Below are 16,791 nucleotides of genomic sequence, written 5' to 3'. Positions count from 1 at the left end.
GGTTTATCCTCTGGAAGAAGGATGCATTTTGAGAGTCACTGCTTGAAAAAGCATATATGATATTGAAATCATCTATCAGGTAGTGTAGAAAAGGATACACAGATACTTCAGAATATTGTGGAAACATACGCCTTATACATCTTTGCTGCTTTCAGAAGTTGTTTCAGTATGTATGCGTGTCAAAATTAGTTTCAATATCATTACTTCGTCTAAACATCAGTTTTCACTCATAAAAGTAAAGGTATTAAAAAATGACCAGAACAGCAGTTTACCTGTACAACGGCCTAGTTCATCTATAGTTCCGATGAAAAGAGGTACAATGATCAAAATAATACAGCAGAAAAACATCAGGATACATTTCAATACTGAAAACAAGAAAATATGATATGGGTGTTTTATATATTGCAACGATTCATTATTTTTTTTTACAGTATCAATGATATTTATTTTAGTTTGTGAATGCTGAAGAATAGTTAACTTTTTAATATACCTTTCAATAATACCAATTCATATAATAATGAAGTTTATTTTTGTCATCAAAATTTATGAAATTAATCTATAATTAATATAACTATATATATACAGTTACAGTTGCACGGTTGAACTAAAGGCAAGACTTTTGTTGTTTTCAATTATAACGATAAAGGGTGTTCACCAAATTGATACCATTTCATAAATAGGATGCGTTACAAACATGTTTGTCGTTTTGTAGTGTCCAGTTTTCTAAAATTGAATTCCTTTGGGTTGGTGATGTGCCTATTTAGCTGTTCCCTTACTCCATGAACATAGTTATATCTCTCACAAGAAACGCAAGACACTTTAAAATGGTCCTTGAAAGAGGGGCGACAGATAGCAGAGGGACATTCCAACTCATAATTCTCATATGATTTGCATATTAGGGAATACGTTTATATGATTGGTGAAGAGGGCTTTCGGTGGTGGCTCTTGACGTTATTTATTTTTCGATAGGCGACGTTGACCGAACTACTTTTTGTAACCAATGTAAACCAGATGGCGGCGACGTTACAAATATTTATCTTTTCTTCGCGTTCGTCGTTAAATTTAATGATAAACATAAAACATTCATTTAAATGATTATAAGATATTTTTGTAGCTTATTTTATCAGATAGCACATTTCATGGAGTACATTTTTTTTTTGCGTAAACAAAAAATAAATTCATGCGCCAGGCCATTTCAATGACACAAATATACAATCTACGTATGATACAGATTACGAGTGGGAAAATTGAATTCCTTATCTCCAATTTCAAAGAATTATAAGGATTTAACGCCTTTTCAAAGGAATGTATAAAATGGACCAAGTCACTCACAAACATATCATAAAAGTCCTTCGGACTTTTATTTGTTTGTGAGTGAATTGGTCGAGTTTATACACCAATACATTCCTTTAAAAAGGCGTTTAATCCTATAATAAATCGAAAATAAACTGACAACGCCATGGTTAAAAAAGAAGTAAAGACATACATTGGTCGGGTTGTTGTCTCTTTTTGACATATTCCCCATTTCCATTCTCAATTTTAAACAATAGTACACAAAACACAACATAGAAAAATTAAGACTAAGCAACACGAACCCCACCAAAAAACTGGGGGTGATCTTAGGTGCTCCGGAAGAGTAAGCAGATCCTGCTCCACATGTGGCACCCGTCGTGTTGCTCATGTTAGTACAAACCCGGTAATACGTCTAGTTTGGTAGGTCACATTCGTGAAAAGGGAACGGGATTGTAGTTACGACATAAGGAACACATCCGCTATCATCTGTGAAACGGATATTCCATAACGGTCAACCAACTGGTGATGGCGTCCGTAAAATTTACGAAGGGATGATTTCAGCTTCACCATTTAGAACTCTTGGTTTAAAAGCTGAAATCATCTGTTTTGTCGTAAAGTTATGTTTTCAACCGACCTTCATTGTCAGTTTTTAGATGTAAGTCAAGATAACTTAACTATATCTGTTGTATCCTTTATATCTAATTCGATGGGATAGATGCGTTCAACATAGTCACCAAATTTTGAATTATTTAGTGAGAGAACATCATCTATATAGCGGAAAGTAAAGTTAAAGGATACTGCTAACTTTTTTTCTTTCTTCTTAAGAAGTTCCTGTATGAAGTCAGCCTCATAAGAATAAAGGAACAAGTCGGCAAAATAGAAGATGACAGAAGATCATTGTCACTGCAAAACGCTTGATTTCAATCGTTATCTTAACGTTAAAGTATTTTGATTTAGATAACTTTAAATTGCGTGCGTTTGTTTTGCATAAAATGTACGTCAGTGCATTGACCAAAGGAATGAATATCTTAATTGGAACATTTCCATATCACAACTCAACATAAGATAGCTGATTTAATCAATATATTTCTGTAGTTAGGATTTTATAAGGGAGAGACGAAAGTTACAAAAAAGACATTGAAACTCATAAGTCGAAAATAGACTGACAACGCCATGGCAAAAAAGAAAAAAAAAAAGACAAACAACATAGTAAACTAAAGACTGACCAATACGAACTCCACCAAAAACTGGGAGTGACCTAAGGTGCTCCGGAAAGCAGAACATACTCCACAGGTGGCCCCCGTCGTGTTGCTCAAGTAAATATAAACCTAGTGATAATTCTAATTCGGTAGGTCACATTGTGGAAAAAGGAGGACGGGATTATGTGTACGACGATTGGAACATATCTGTCATCTAAGAAAGAGAAATTCCATAACGGTCAACCAACTCGTGATGGCGTCCGTACAATTTTCGAAGAGATGATTTTAACTACGTAACTCGGAACTCAATAGCTTCCTTGTGAGCAGCCCTGTAATATCAACTGGGGGATATATACTTCACATGCTGGCACTGCTGGAATGTTGATATATAGAAATGGAAAGTAACAATTTGAAGGTGAAATAATCAAGTCTGTTCTGAACCGACCCTCATTGTCAATTTCAAGATGTAAGTCAAGATATGAGGCGGACTTAACTGTATCTGTTGTACCCGTTATTTCGAGTTCGATGGGATAGATGCGTTCAATATAGTCTACAAACTTTGATTTATTTATTGAGAGGAACATGATCTATACAACGGAAATTGAAGTAAAAGAATAATGATAGCTTCTTTTCATTCTTCCTGTCAGACTCATAATTGTCATAACAATACAGACTAATACTTGTAAAAATTAAAGCGGGGAAAATTATCCTGTCTTTGTGGATGCAGGGCCCTAGTTTGCCAATAAACATATTTCCTGTTTTTTTCTTCTAATGGAAGTGATGTGAGTGAAACGTATCAATGGTAGCCGAAAGCTACCCTCTAAAAAACATACACAAAAAAACACACAAAAAAAGAAAACAAACCAAAAAACAAACAAAAACAAAGAAAACTTTAAAAAAAAATATTTGCATTTCAAGGATCCGGCCTTTTTTTCTCATACTGGCATTACTTAGAATAATATTGATAATAAATGAAAATATAACATTATTAATGGCATGCGTCCGAAGCGCTTTTCTGGATTTACCTTCTTCAGGAACGCTCAAAGCTAACTATTTGGAAGCCAATGATAAAAAGATAACTGAGATTAACTTAAATAGTTTCGTAGTTGAAAATATTTGACAAAGACGCCTACAAAAGTTTCTGTCGTTGAAAGACATACAGGGGTCTCGGTTGCCGAGTGGTCTAAGTAGTCGAACTTCTGTATCACTAGTCTGTCAACACTGAGCTTGTGAGTTCGAATCCCGTAGTGGGCAGGTGCACTCGACTTCAATCTTTATTGACTAGGATTGTCAGTTTTCCTACTGAAGGTCGGTGGTTCTCTCTGGCTCCTTCCACAAATAAAAACTGACCGCCACGAAATAGTACAATAGTGTTGAAAGTGGCGTTATCACCGATCAATCAATAGTACATACAGTACATAGTATATACTTATCGATAACGTACTAATTAAGTAAAGGTTGTTGATTACATTAAATAATAGATATAGTTTAATTTTTTTTAATTTGACAAAAGAAAGATTGAAATAACTGAATTGTCTTAATGGAATAGATCTGGTATATATCTGACAAGTCTAACAAATTCTAAATTTAAAAGTTATCTGTGCGTTTTAGCCTAGCAGTAATTGAAAGAGTGACCAAGCATTTATGTTGTTTACATTTGATCATGAGTATGATGAAACAGCATCTACAAACATTGGACAAGTTTGACTTCCCAAGCTTTAAATTAAAGAATTACTTTCATTTTCTAAAGATTCACACCTTAAAACCTAAATAGACAGATAATAAACATTTATACATGAAATGAATATACAAAAATCCATATACTAAGGCATTTTCAAAATTACTCTTGATTTTAGAAATGATTAAAGAGCCAAGGTTTCAACTCCCACAGGCAAAGTTGACTTTAGATAGATTTGATGCAATAGAGTTATAGTCTGTTGACTCGATAACGGGGTTATTTTCAGGTAGCAGGAGAAGGAAACAAAGTTTAACAAAAATACAAAACACAAAGGCAAATTCAAAAAGGTGAATTTTGTTAATACTGACAATAGCAAACACTTTTAATCAATGAACCAAGTGAAAAACAACTGCCATATTCCTGACTAGGTACAGGCATTTTCCAAAATTAAATGGTTGGCTAAACCTGGTTTTAATTCTTGCTAAATTTCCAACTTATAAGAAATTTGTTTAAACTTCCGTTATTTTGACTTCATTGTGTGAGCAACTCAAACAGCAATAATAGTAATTTTAATAAGAAAAAATTGATTTACAAGGTTTTATTAACACTTATGGTTTAAGCAAATGTTTGCAGAAATTAAACGATGATTTGTTTTCTGTCTAAGTTTGAAAAATTAAATTTGTTATCTGAGAATGCCTGAATTTTTTACTTAACTTAAACATAAAATGCAACAGGGAACTTCAGGACTTTGACCAATGATGCATGGACCCGTACCCTTTATGGTGTAAGTGTAAGAAAAAAATTAAAAGATATGAAAATGTTGTGGTAACCAAGGGCTACCCTTGAAACTACAACGTTTTACAACGGAATGTCAATATTTAATTCGATTGTAATTACAATTCTGATGCAATTATTTTGTATCAATTGTTCTGATTGGACGACAATAAGGTTAAAAGTATCTACCTCCCTGTCTGTAACTAAGGAAGCCGAAATTTAATACCGGAATGTATTGACATGTTATTTTCAAATAATCAAAATCTCACGTTTACACCTAGAAATCTTTTTTTTATCAAATTTTATTACATTTTGAAGCGGACAATAAGCCAGAAAACGACAGATGTTTATGTTTGATGCCGGAAGCATACATATGACGTCACCTCGTTAAGCCGCGAAAGAAGATAACATAATTTCGCGGAATTTTCGTTTAATGAAAATTTTACACGAAAATGAATACTTAAATTGAATGATTTGTTTATTTAGCATCGGAATAGAAATAACTGTATTGTATTGGAAGCTTTGCGGACATCCATTGGTAGCTTTACTGACGCAAATATCCGTTTACATGTCTCCCCTATGCGTCGCCAGGTAAACTAAATTTGCAACATTAAAACTATCGATGGACGTTCGCATAGGTTCAAATACAATACAGTTATCTCTATATTATACGTAAACTGTAGCAACAACACTTAAACTCAAATACTTGAAAAACAGGGATGTACTTTAGAATGTTAGATCTGTGACCAAATGGTATTATAAATAGATCAGCAAAAGTTATCTAAGGTCAAATTTGCCCGAGGAAGTTCGAACATTAGTTTAACCTTACATACTTCCTTAATTAGACATTGTTTGAAAACAGATTGGGTTTCTCCGTCATAACCTATTTGGTTCGGTTTTATGAGAACAATAAAATACATGAACTAACAAATCGCTTATGAACAAACAAATGAATTTGGGTCAAATTTTTTCTTTGGAATGTAAAAATATCAATCTTATTCTGAGCATTGCTAAATCTCTTGAGAACAAGTTAAGATGTACTTTCAATACTTAGAATATAACTGGATTTAACTATACTAGGGAGTGTTCAAAGACCTAGTTTACCCATGACGTTCTCGCAAGGTCGGTAACTATCAAGGATCTCATATATAACAAGTGGCCCCTACGAGCCTGAATCGGTTACCTGGATTTTTGTTAGATCTTGAACCAATGATAATTTTTTTCCGAGCAATAACTTCTAAAAGCGGTAAATTGATGATTTTCTGCAAAAACACTAAAATAGCAAAAAATTGTCTTTCAAAGGCAATAACCCATGTAATGATCTATTGACGATTTTCGTTATTTGACGTATTTGTAGATCGAACATTGCTAAACATGTTTCTATCTATCTTTATGAATTTGAAAGATAACAACCAAAAGCTGTTCATAATCACACAAAGAAAATTTCAAGGGCAAAGACTAAAAGTAAAATTGATTTGTCGAATTTCATAGCACATACATTTTTACCATTTTAGTTAAGTTCATACATCCTGGTAAAGTTTTATAGTATTTGGTTCAGTGAAATTTTCAGAGTAGAAGACTTTTGAAATTTTTCAAGACGGACGCCAAGTAATAGCTCATTATACCCTTTGAGTTAGGTAAGCCAAAATTTAAGTCGATCTATAACTATAAAGATTGAATAGTCTTTCTACATGCAAGATGTTAAAATAGTAAGCAGAAAAAAAATATAATTGTCTAACTATTTGTTTTACGTACACATAAATACCAGTTGGGAATAGTTTTCTTTGCAAAAGTTTGTGATGAACGCAAAAGAACAGAATGCAACACACCAAAGTACAATTACTCGTCTTTCTACAAAGAAGAAAAGCAGAAGATAAAAAAAGGAAAAGTATTTAATAATTCTAAAAATGAAAAAAGTATACAGACTTCAATCTTAAGTCTGCAAATTACAAAACAGGAATACATTTGGAATGTATCAAACTGTATATAGAAGATAAAATGGATTTATTTGAAAACTTAACTACTGAAAATATTTTTATATCTTATATACTTGCAAAATTTGTATCATCTTATTAAAGATTCTTATCTCACAGGACGCATTTGTATATTTCTGCTGCAAATGCAATATTGCTTGCAATATAGGTAGATAGAGCTCTTGTATGTCCACAATGTGTACAATGTTACTGCGAGACATTCATATTATGTAAGCAATCTCAATAGCGTATTCAGACCTCCCACAAAACTCAAATGTAAAGACAGAGAGCCTATCACTATCGAAAACATATATTCAACCCAATCAAACCGATTTAAGAAAAAAAAAGTATCCAAGAGTCATCTTATAGTGAAAGGCGAGTATATGTATAGTTCATTTATATATTTTTAGCTTTGTCTTTAGTATATACTACTTTAATTGTATTTTCATTAAAGGTCGTTAATCTCTCATCGTAATATGTGAAATATGTGAAGACGAAAACCCATAGTCCGGTCGAAGCACATAGATTCTGTAGCAAATAATGACAGTTGATAATCTTAATGTAATGAAATCAGGTGCATCTGCACGGTGAGTATTAAGAAAAAATACGACTCCTGCCATATACAAAAGCAGGGGAAAACAACAAAAACAATTAAAAAATTAGAATGTCTGATTGAAAGTTGAAACATTGTGGAAATTAAAACAGTAATTATGTTCCAAGTATTGGGTGAACATAAAAAAGAGATGAACTTAGTCGTTCTGTTTTATGTTTTACCACAAATTAATTAAAACCTTGATTTAATTCTTACAAGGATACAAAGATGAGGCTTGGAAATTTGGCTGTATCTGTTGAAAATTTATTACAAACTGTATAGGACATCCTAATGTTTAGGGTGATGTTGGTTATCGAAACCGTAAATTTATATACGATCCGGGTAAAAATATTGATCCTCTAAAAAAAACTTATTCTAAAAGGTTACCAATTTAACATAGTAATTAGATCTTTGAATATAGTTTTAAATCTGTATAAATATTCATTTTGTTATTTATAATTTAATAGCCTAATTTATGAAATAATATTTCGTTACAAGCAGTCAGTTTGGCCCAATATATCAAAATAAGCTAAACAATTATGTATCATTGACTTGCAAGCCAATAATTTAAACTCAAGTGAATCCGTATTCGTGTGATCTACAATTTAACCCCTCAGCTGAAGATAAATTATACATGTTCTACGTGTGATCAGCTATTAAAAGGAAAAGAATGTCAACTTCGAAAGTGAAACAAGGATGAACCATTTCATTGACTAATTCAAAAATCATTCTTATACAGGGAAATTGATGACTAACAATGTGTGTATGTAACGTACAACATGCAATCAAACAGACCTAAAAAATCCACTTACATGTGCTCGCTATATATGTATATTTATATTTATGTTTTTATCTAGTTATGTCACCGTCGGCGGTCTGCGAAAGTCTTCTCGAAGGTTAATAAGATTGCGTCTAGACTAAATTACACCCAATTCATTGATACATATTATCGAGTACATACATTGGTAATTGTTTATTTTAGACTTTAATTTACGTAAAACACATTTTAGTATGCTATAAATCAAATGTGAAAATTTGAATTAAATCGGTGAACATAAGTTTGAAATCTAATGCTCTTTTAAATATTAAACTAGTTTCAGCCGTCTCATTCATTTAAATATTTCTACAAGAAGTCAGGATTATCAAAAGAATTGTCAGTTGCTCCCTAGAATTTAGCATTATGAAAGGCACTTTTTTGAAGATTTGTATATTTTTCATGCTTTCAATTCTTACCCTGTTTATATTCCATAAACCATAATATTTGACGACTCAACATTATAGTACTAAGAAATGGCACATTTGTCCATACAAGACATCCATATGCTGTAACTGAATATTTTGTCTCTGAAAAAATAAATTAACAAAACATTCAGCACGTCATATAAGGGCTGTATTGAGTTTCAAACCATACGCTTAAATCATATTTACCGAAACACAATCGAACAATGGTATCTGATATACTTTTATGTATCTTTGGTATTTTTTGTCATCAACTGTATATTGTATACAACTAAAACAAAATGAACTGTATTTTACCTATCACTTTGCAAAGTCTATGCATTGGTTGGGGGCCCCTGAAAGTATTGTGATCAAAAAGAAAAAAAAGAGATGTACAATGACATTATTATGTGAAGATGTTGAGAAAATTTAATCAAATTGTGATTACAATAGGTGTATAAGGCTTTAGTCTCTGATGCATGATTGTGTATTAGTTATTATTGACTTTGAACTAGCTGTCAGTAACTGCGAGTACTCTCAGATCGGTACTAAGTGTCTTTTTTTTGGGTTGCATAACTACCTTGCCACGTGCGTTCTGTGTTTTTGTTACTTGTTGTTTTGTTGTTTTGTGTTTTGGCTTTTTATCGATCTGTTTATTAAAGTATTTTCTTTTGTTGTGCGGTTACAACCACTGTCCCAGGTTACGAGAGAGTTGGGCTTCCGCAAACGTGTTTAACCCTGTCACATTTTGTATGTGCCTGTCCCAAGTCCGAGGCCTGTATTTCAGCGGTTGTCGTTTATTACTGTATATTATATATGTTTTTCGTTCATTATTTTGTACATAAATCAGACCGTTAGTTGTCTCGTTTGACTTGTTTTACATTTGTCATTCTGGGGCCTTTTATAGTTGACTATGCGGTGTGAGTTTTTCTCATTGTTGAAGACCGTACGGTGACCTATAGTTGTTAACTTCTACATCATTTGGTCTTCGATGGAGAGTTGCCTTATTGACAATCATGCCAAATCTTCTTTTTTATATAAGGGATTTCAAATGTGTACTTTTGTGTATACGTCGTTTGCTGAGGTAAACGGAGATAAATCTGATCAAACGACAAAATAGAGGTACATAGTAGCATTATATGGTTAATATATGTGTTAAAAAGTTGGTGGTGCACAAAGGTATTATATGGTTACGATTAAATGCATGGACAAAGGTATGCATGCACTTATTTTCAAAAATATCAAACATGTATCCGCCCAGCTAAAACTGTTCACTGTGTGCAATCCACACAATTTACATGTGTTTGGATAGAACCTATATGTCTACATATGTAAACCTGTTGGACCGATCCAACAAGTCTAAGTCAAAGTAAACATATAGTATTGATACAAACATACGTTTACCGATGTTGATACCATACAGTTAAGTAATGTAAAGTGAACAGTCTTTATAAGCGCAGACATGTTTAATCTATTTTGTAAGATGGCAATATCATTTTTCGACCTAGAAATAGAAAACATGTATCATGTACTACGTTAAAGATGAGTTTGATCAAGCGAACGGTATATTTGTAAGCTTCCTTTCCATCAGGGAAACGTGCCTTCTAATTAATCTCAATGGAGACATTAGAATGTTGTTTCTGATATCGGTGTCGTTAGAACAATGGGCAATCTATCTGGTTTCGACCAAAACGTTTTATGCATATAACGTTCTTAAAATGGAAGTTCGGCAATAAATGTAAACTCTGAAGTGTACAATTAAAAAGAGATAGCAAACAAACAGGACAATTTCTTCAAAAATAGTTAGTCAATCTCTATTAAAATTGACTTGTGTTTATACCTCTGATAGTACATGTATATAAAAATAATTTCAAATTTTGATACAGGACAAATTCTCATGAATAACCTTGTCTTTTGATGTTTCTAGACTTTGTTAAGTAATTTCCAATAGAAAACACTTGCAAAACGAGATTAAATTAAAAGACATATTTGGCAAGTTGGATTCAAGTTCATTTGACAAAACAGGCAAAACTTGAAAAGTATATGTTGGCCTAAAATGAAAAACTCTGGCAAATGAATGTTGGCTAACGGGTTGAAGAAGAATATCAATCCAATGTTTGTCACTGGACGTTACGCAAGGAGTTATCAATAAATCATTTGTTTCTAGCAAGCACTGTTACTGCAATTCTTGGGATAATACTGCGACTGATGTAGTATAGAAATGAAGCAGGCAGATACGAAGTGAAAATTAAAGATCCAAGCACTACCGACTGACTTTCTTACTCCAACCAATAGTCTTTAAACATTTATTTTTGCAAAATTAATCAATGTATTTTTAAATCTTTAACTCATTTTAAAGCTTAAATGTTATAACTGCCAAAAAAAAATGCTCTTCCAGCTAGCATGACAATAGTACATGCAGGTCAAATTGAGGTAAACATTTGTTTAAATCTCTTTAATTTTCTATACACCAGATTTTTTGTATGTATGCCTCTAGTTAAAAGATAACTGTTGGGTGCCTTACCTCATTTAACCTTTGATCTCTAGGGACCTATTAATTCATTCAGAAACAAATCATCCAAAACTTGGGACACAGTTTTTTTTAAATAAAAATAACGAAGCCAAACCAAAAGGGTACCAAATCAATTTTATATTACAATTCTGATGAAGATTTTTTTTTTAAAACCACATAAAGACCTAATACTCGTACTATTGACAACAAAATTATTTATTTTGTAAAAAATATTTCCGTTCTCTATTTGTACTGTATACCTAACGACAAAATTATTTCCGTTAACCTGTGAATATTATTCTATTTGGCGGCGTTTTGTTCAGGGTTATGGTTGTTTTTCTGAAATCGTTTAACAACTGATCCCTTATTTTATTGATTTTGTATTTACATTGTGTCATGGATCAAATTTATTCGTTCAGTGTATGTTCACTTGTGTTAATATGTCTTTTGAGTGAGTTAAGCCATTTTTATTTTTTATAGTGTGTCTTTCTATATTGTGATGTTACACTATTGTTTCAGATAATGGTGAAAGTTGGTAATTTTTTAAAACGTTTAAACCCGCTGCATTTGCTTGCACCTGTCCTAAGTCAGGAATCTGATGTTCAGTAGTTGTCGTTTGTTGATGTGGTTCATAAGTGTTTCTCGTTTCTCTTTTTTATATAGATTAGACCGTTGGTTTTCCCGTTTGAATGGTTTTACACTAGTCATTTTTGGGGCCCTTTATAGCTTGCTGTTCGGTGTGAGCCAATGCTCCGTGTTGAAGACTGCACTTTGACCTATAATGGTTTACTTTTACATATTGTGACTTGGATGGAGAGTTGTCTCATTGGCACTCATACCACATCTTCTTATATCTAACTAATACCTCATTCAAACCCCTATAAATGCAAAAAAAAAAAAAAAAAATACAAAACCCCTCTCGGAATACCAAAAAGAGTGTTCTTAAACCATTATTGTATCTATTTAACAACCAATTTTGTGTCTTTTATACAGTTAAAATGTACATTGTGCACAGCTTGTCCCTTAAAAGCACTAATTTAGCATTTGTTGCGAATTTGGCGTCACAGTTTTAAACCAACATCTGTAATGTAGTAATTCGATATGGTCAAAGCTCCTCCACTGTCCAAACAGTATAACATTAGACAATATTAAAGACATTATCAAGACCACCCTCGTCTGAATAGACTGTCCCGAATGATTTTTGAGGTAATGGAAACTAAAACTAACTCATTAATGCAAAAACTGTTAAATTTCTAATCTTCCAACAAACAGAAGGCATGTGCATGAACTCAATGTAGAAGACCAAAGGGAAGAAATGTATGCATGTTTCATAGAAAAAAAAACACTTTCACTATAATACAGGTGATGTGTCTAGATTTATGATTGTTCTGAATGTCATTGTTACTGGTGTCAGATACTGATAAAAGGTCTTCTCCCATAGAGAGAACATTTGTCATTACAGTTTCAAAATCAATAGTTTAAAAGTAATTTTTAAACACCACGAATCCTTTTTTTATTATTCATTTATTCTTAACTATGCCCTCACCATTTAAAAAAACAACCCGTACGTTTTGTGACGTTTAATATATCGTTCTAGAAATAAACTGGACAATATCAACGCCTGAGTTCTAGGTGAAATGCAAGGAAAAAGTAAAATCACAAAATTACCGACCTCTGAGGAAAATTCAAAACGGAAAGTCCCTAATCAAATGGCAAAATCAAAAGCTCAAACACATCAAACAAATAGATAACAACTGTCATATTCCTGACTTGGTACAGGCATTTTCTTATGTAGAAAATGGTGGATTAAACCTGGTTTTATAGCTAGTTTAACCTCCCACTTGTATGGCAGTCGCATAAAATTCCATTATATTGACAATGATGTATGAACAAAACAAACAGACATAAAAGGTAATAATTTAAAAAAGGGGTACAGCAGTCAACATTGTGTTATAATCATAATCTCTATAAAAACAAACAAATATGTAACAAAGAAACACAAAAAGGCATATATACAAAGCACATTATCAAAAATGAAAGACAAGAATACAAAATTTTACAATAACACAATGACGGAAAGGAAATTATGCGTTGTATGTGCAATTTCCCGAATACTTATAACGTAGTTATCATTAGTCCGCAATCGGTCACAATTATTCAATTTCACAGCGGTTTTGTCTAAATTGTTTACCATTTAAAAGATAAAGTTACATATACTGTCACAGAAGGAACGGAAAAACGTATAATATTTTAATGTTATTATTGAACGGATAGAACTAGAAGTTTTGTTATAAAGATTTGTTTGAAATAAATAATTTTTTTTGTACGATCCCGAATTTTTCTTTAGAGGGGCACTAGGTGTCAAATTCATGTTCACTGATTAGACTCAAATTCTCATATTCGATTTATAACATACTAAAACGTATGTCCAATTAATAGAAAGTCTCAAAAACAATTTACAATGCATATGCTCGATAGTTTGTATCAACTTTTCGTGTGTATTTTAGTCTAGACGCCATATATTTAACCATCATGATGACCCCCGAAGACTGCAGAAGGTCATATAATCCGATACAAACATAAATATAGATATAACTAGATAGAGAAATCGTGCAAGTGCATTTTTCTAGGTCTGTTTAATTTCATATTAGAGGCTAAAAATACATGTATATGATAATCATCGTTTTTTCTTGTATAAGAATGAGATTTTGTGGATCGAATCAGTCAATCAAATGCTTTCCACTTGTTTCACTTTCAATGTTGACATTCTTTTCCTTTTAATAATTGAAAATTTCATGCGTTACCAATCTCTACCTAAGGAGCTAAATTGACATTCACATGAATACGGACTCAATGAGGTCGAATTATTCACTTACCTATTTCTTATATTATTTTGACAAAATTGAACCAAACAGGCTTCTAAAAGCGAATTATTATTTCATTATTTCACTTTCATTGATGATGAACAAAACAATTACCATATTTTATTTTTTTTAAATCTCGTGGTTCGTGCCCATTATTACTGATCTACCTTCAATAGACATGCTCCAACAGAAACATTAGAAAGTCAAGGATGTGAAATATGTTGAAAGGTTACAATCATCACAGATAAAGATAATAAATACTAATGAAAAAGAAACATTTTTCCTATCTGATCGAATTCTCTTTCTTATTTTAAAATAGTAATTATGGTCCTGCTTAAACTACATAGACGGTCAATTTATCATTGTTGATATCAGATATCCTACCATTATAACCATACCTTTAAAACGGAGCACGGTGACATTGACACTTGCTACGTCTAAATTTGTTCCATGCAGACATGACCACTGTCCATTAATGTTGTTGCCTCCTTTAACAATTAGAGATGTTACGTTTGTTGAAGCATTTTGGGTTATAGTGGAATTTCTATACAAGTTATAACACTCTGGAACTGGAAAAGGATGTACACAATATCCTAGCGTTTTGTGATACTGATTGACAAGGTATACTTTATAACGTAATTCGTCAACTTTGCAAGACAATGTTAAAATCTTTTCACCCACAGACCATGTTAGACAAATTCGAATATTGCATAAACTTATTTCTGAAAAAAAGAAAGAATCAAATAATAACATTATTTACTCTTCAACGAATTAAACATAAGGATAATGTATGACTGGAAAGTTTGTATAATACATAAACATATAATCAAATGCAAAAGCAATAGTAACGAGTTTATGCCTATTGAGTGCATGTTCAGCACATATTTATTAGCAAAGCCTCTTTAACGGCATATGATACAGTTACAGGGGATGTAATGACGTTGCTAACGTAAAATGTTATTTTTCGCGACGTCAAAATGAGACATATCGGGAAAAGATGCATTATCGACAGATTTTTATCATTCAAACTGATAAAACTTGAGAAAGAGTTCATGGACCCCTCTTTTATAAAATGACATAAGTTTGATTACATATGAAGATTATTTATACCAATTTTTATGAAAAAGTCAACAATGAAATTTTGTTTAAATCAGATAAATATACAGCAACAAAAGCCGTTTATTTTTCTAAAATCCTGAAACTTTGATAAAAAATAATTATTTCCAAAAAATTGATATACAAATTTAGAGCATAATTATGTAAAGAAGATTGACCAATGTTTTCACAAAAATCCGCCTCTGTTTATCTTTTAAAACAAAAAAAGTTAGGTATGTCTATCGAAAGAATAGAAATGTCACCAAAAAAACTAAATTTTGAGTAAATGTCTAAAATTTCGACCCAAATTATCTCTTAAAGTAGCACATGCAGGTATATTTTTATTACATATTTGAATGTCTTAGGTAAACAGTAGCTTGTATGCAAATGTTCGTCAAAAATTTAACATGGGATCGAAACTGTATCGTATGCCCTTAAGGTTTGGGATGGTTAAAGGCAATGTTGATCTCTAAAATCTTTGATTATATTCACCGGGACAGATTTAAAATATTTTTATGAAGAAGTTGTCTAACTGGGTTGACTGAGAAACCAATGGTGTTTCTTTGAAACACCGTGATAAAAGAAGTAAAGATGTGTTCTTAAAATATAAAAAAAATATTAAGATGATGCATAAGAAAGCGTAATCATGTATATTATGATATTATCCTATCATCGAAACAAACTGTTGGTAACAAAGATCTGAAATATATTGATAAATTCTACAGATTTACAGACACATTTAACCGATAATCATAGACTAAAACCTTTTTATACAATTATGCACACACAAAGATAAGTTAAACATTCAATACTACCGGGAAAAAAGGAGATACAAAAATACACATCACCCTTAATTGTTTCTTAAATCATAGAATTATACATATTTTAGCACGCATTTGTATGCATAACTTTAATAACTATTTTCGTTCTTTACATGAGTATTATGACATTTCTGGATGCAAATGTCATCAGTATAAAAACATATATGCCATCAACACAGAACTGCTTGCTTATTATTATTTTAAACTTCAAAGGATATGTACTTTTTAATAATCTGTTGACATAGAGATCTGTCTTGCCTTTTTGTAATTTTGATAGCAAAATGCAAATGTTGAAATTAAAATGGCAATATCTAAACATGGTAACTTTGCAAAACATCAAAGTCAATGAACCACGACAAAGGCCAAATAACCTCCATGGAATTTATATTTACTAATGGGTATAAAACTGCATAAAAAACATTGACTGTTTATAAGTGGTACACTTAAAATTAACCTAAACACAAACTTTAACTTGTAAAATATGCAAAAGGTTTACAGTCAATGAACCATGAAAATAGTCCGGAGTCACAAATAAGCTCCATTGAAATGATACCATTTATTTTACATTAATTTACTGATTTTTCTTTATCTGATATAACCACAAACATTAACATGTACACTATGCATAATATTCAAGGTAAATAGACTATGACTGAAGGGGGAGTAAAATAATATCCATGGAAAAGGAATGTACCAATGCTTATACATCTGCATATACTATCATTGAACTATTCCTAAGTGTTCCCCTTGAACTAACCTAATGAAAGTCAAC

The 16,791-nt window shown here is 31.9% G+C and overlaps 1 long non-coding RNA gene across 6 annotated transcripts in view; it reads right to left on the bottom strand.

Moving 5' to 3' along the window:
• Nucleotides 1-16,791, bottom strand: part of LOC127704391 (uncharacterized) — a 50,204-nt gene that overhangs the window by 15,481 nt on the left and 17,932 nt on the right. For all 6 annotated transcript variants that reach the window (XR_007983248.1, XR_007983245.1, XR_007983249.1 and 3 more), the window contains 4 exons: nt 14,502-14,825; nt 8,743-8,853; nt 6,700-6,795; nt 273-365 (listed from right to left, as the gene is read on the bottom strand). This is a non-coding gene — a long non-coding RNA (uncharacterized LOC127704391). The remainder of the gene's footprint in view (nt 1-272; nt 366-6,699; nt 6,796-8,742; nt 8,854-14,501; nt 14,826-16,791) is intronic.

Source organism: Mytilus californianus, unplaced genomic scaffold (genome assembly GCF_021869535.1).
Source record: "Mytilus californianus isolate M0D057914Y unplaced genomic scaffold, xbMytCali1.0.p SCAF_6, whole genome shotgun sequence".
NCBI lineage: Eukaryota > Metazoa > Mollusca > Bivalvia > Mytilida > Mytilidae > Mytilus > Mytilus californianus.
This window is presented reverse-complemented; position numbering and strand designations above follow the sequence as displayed.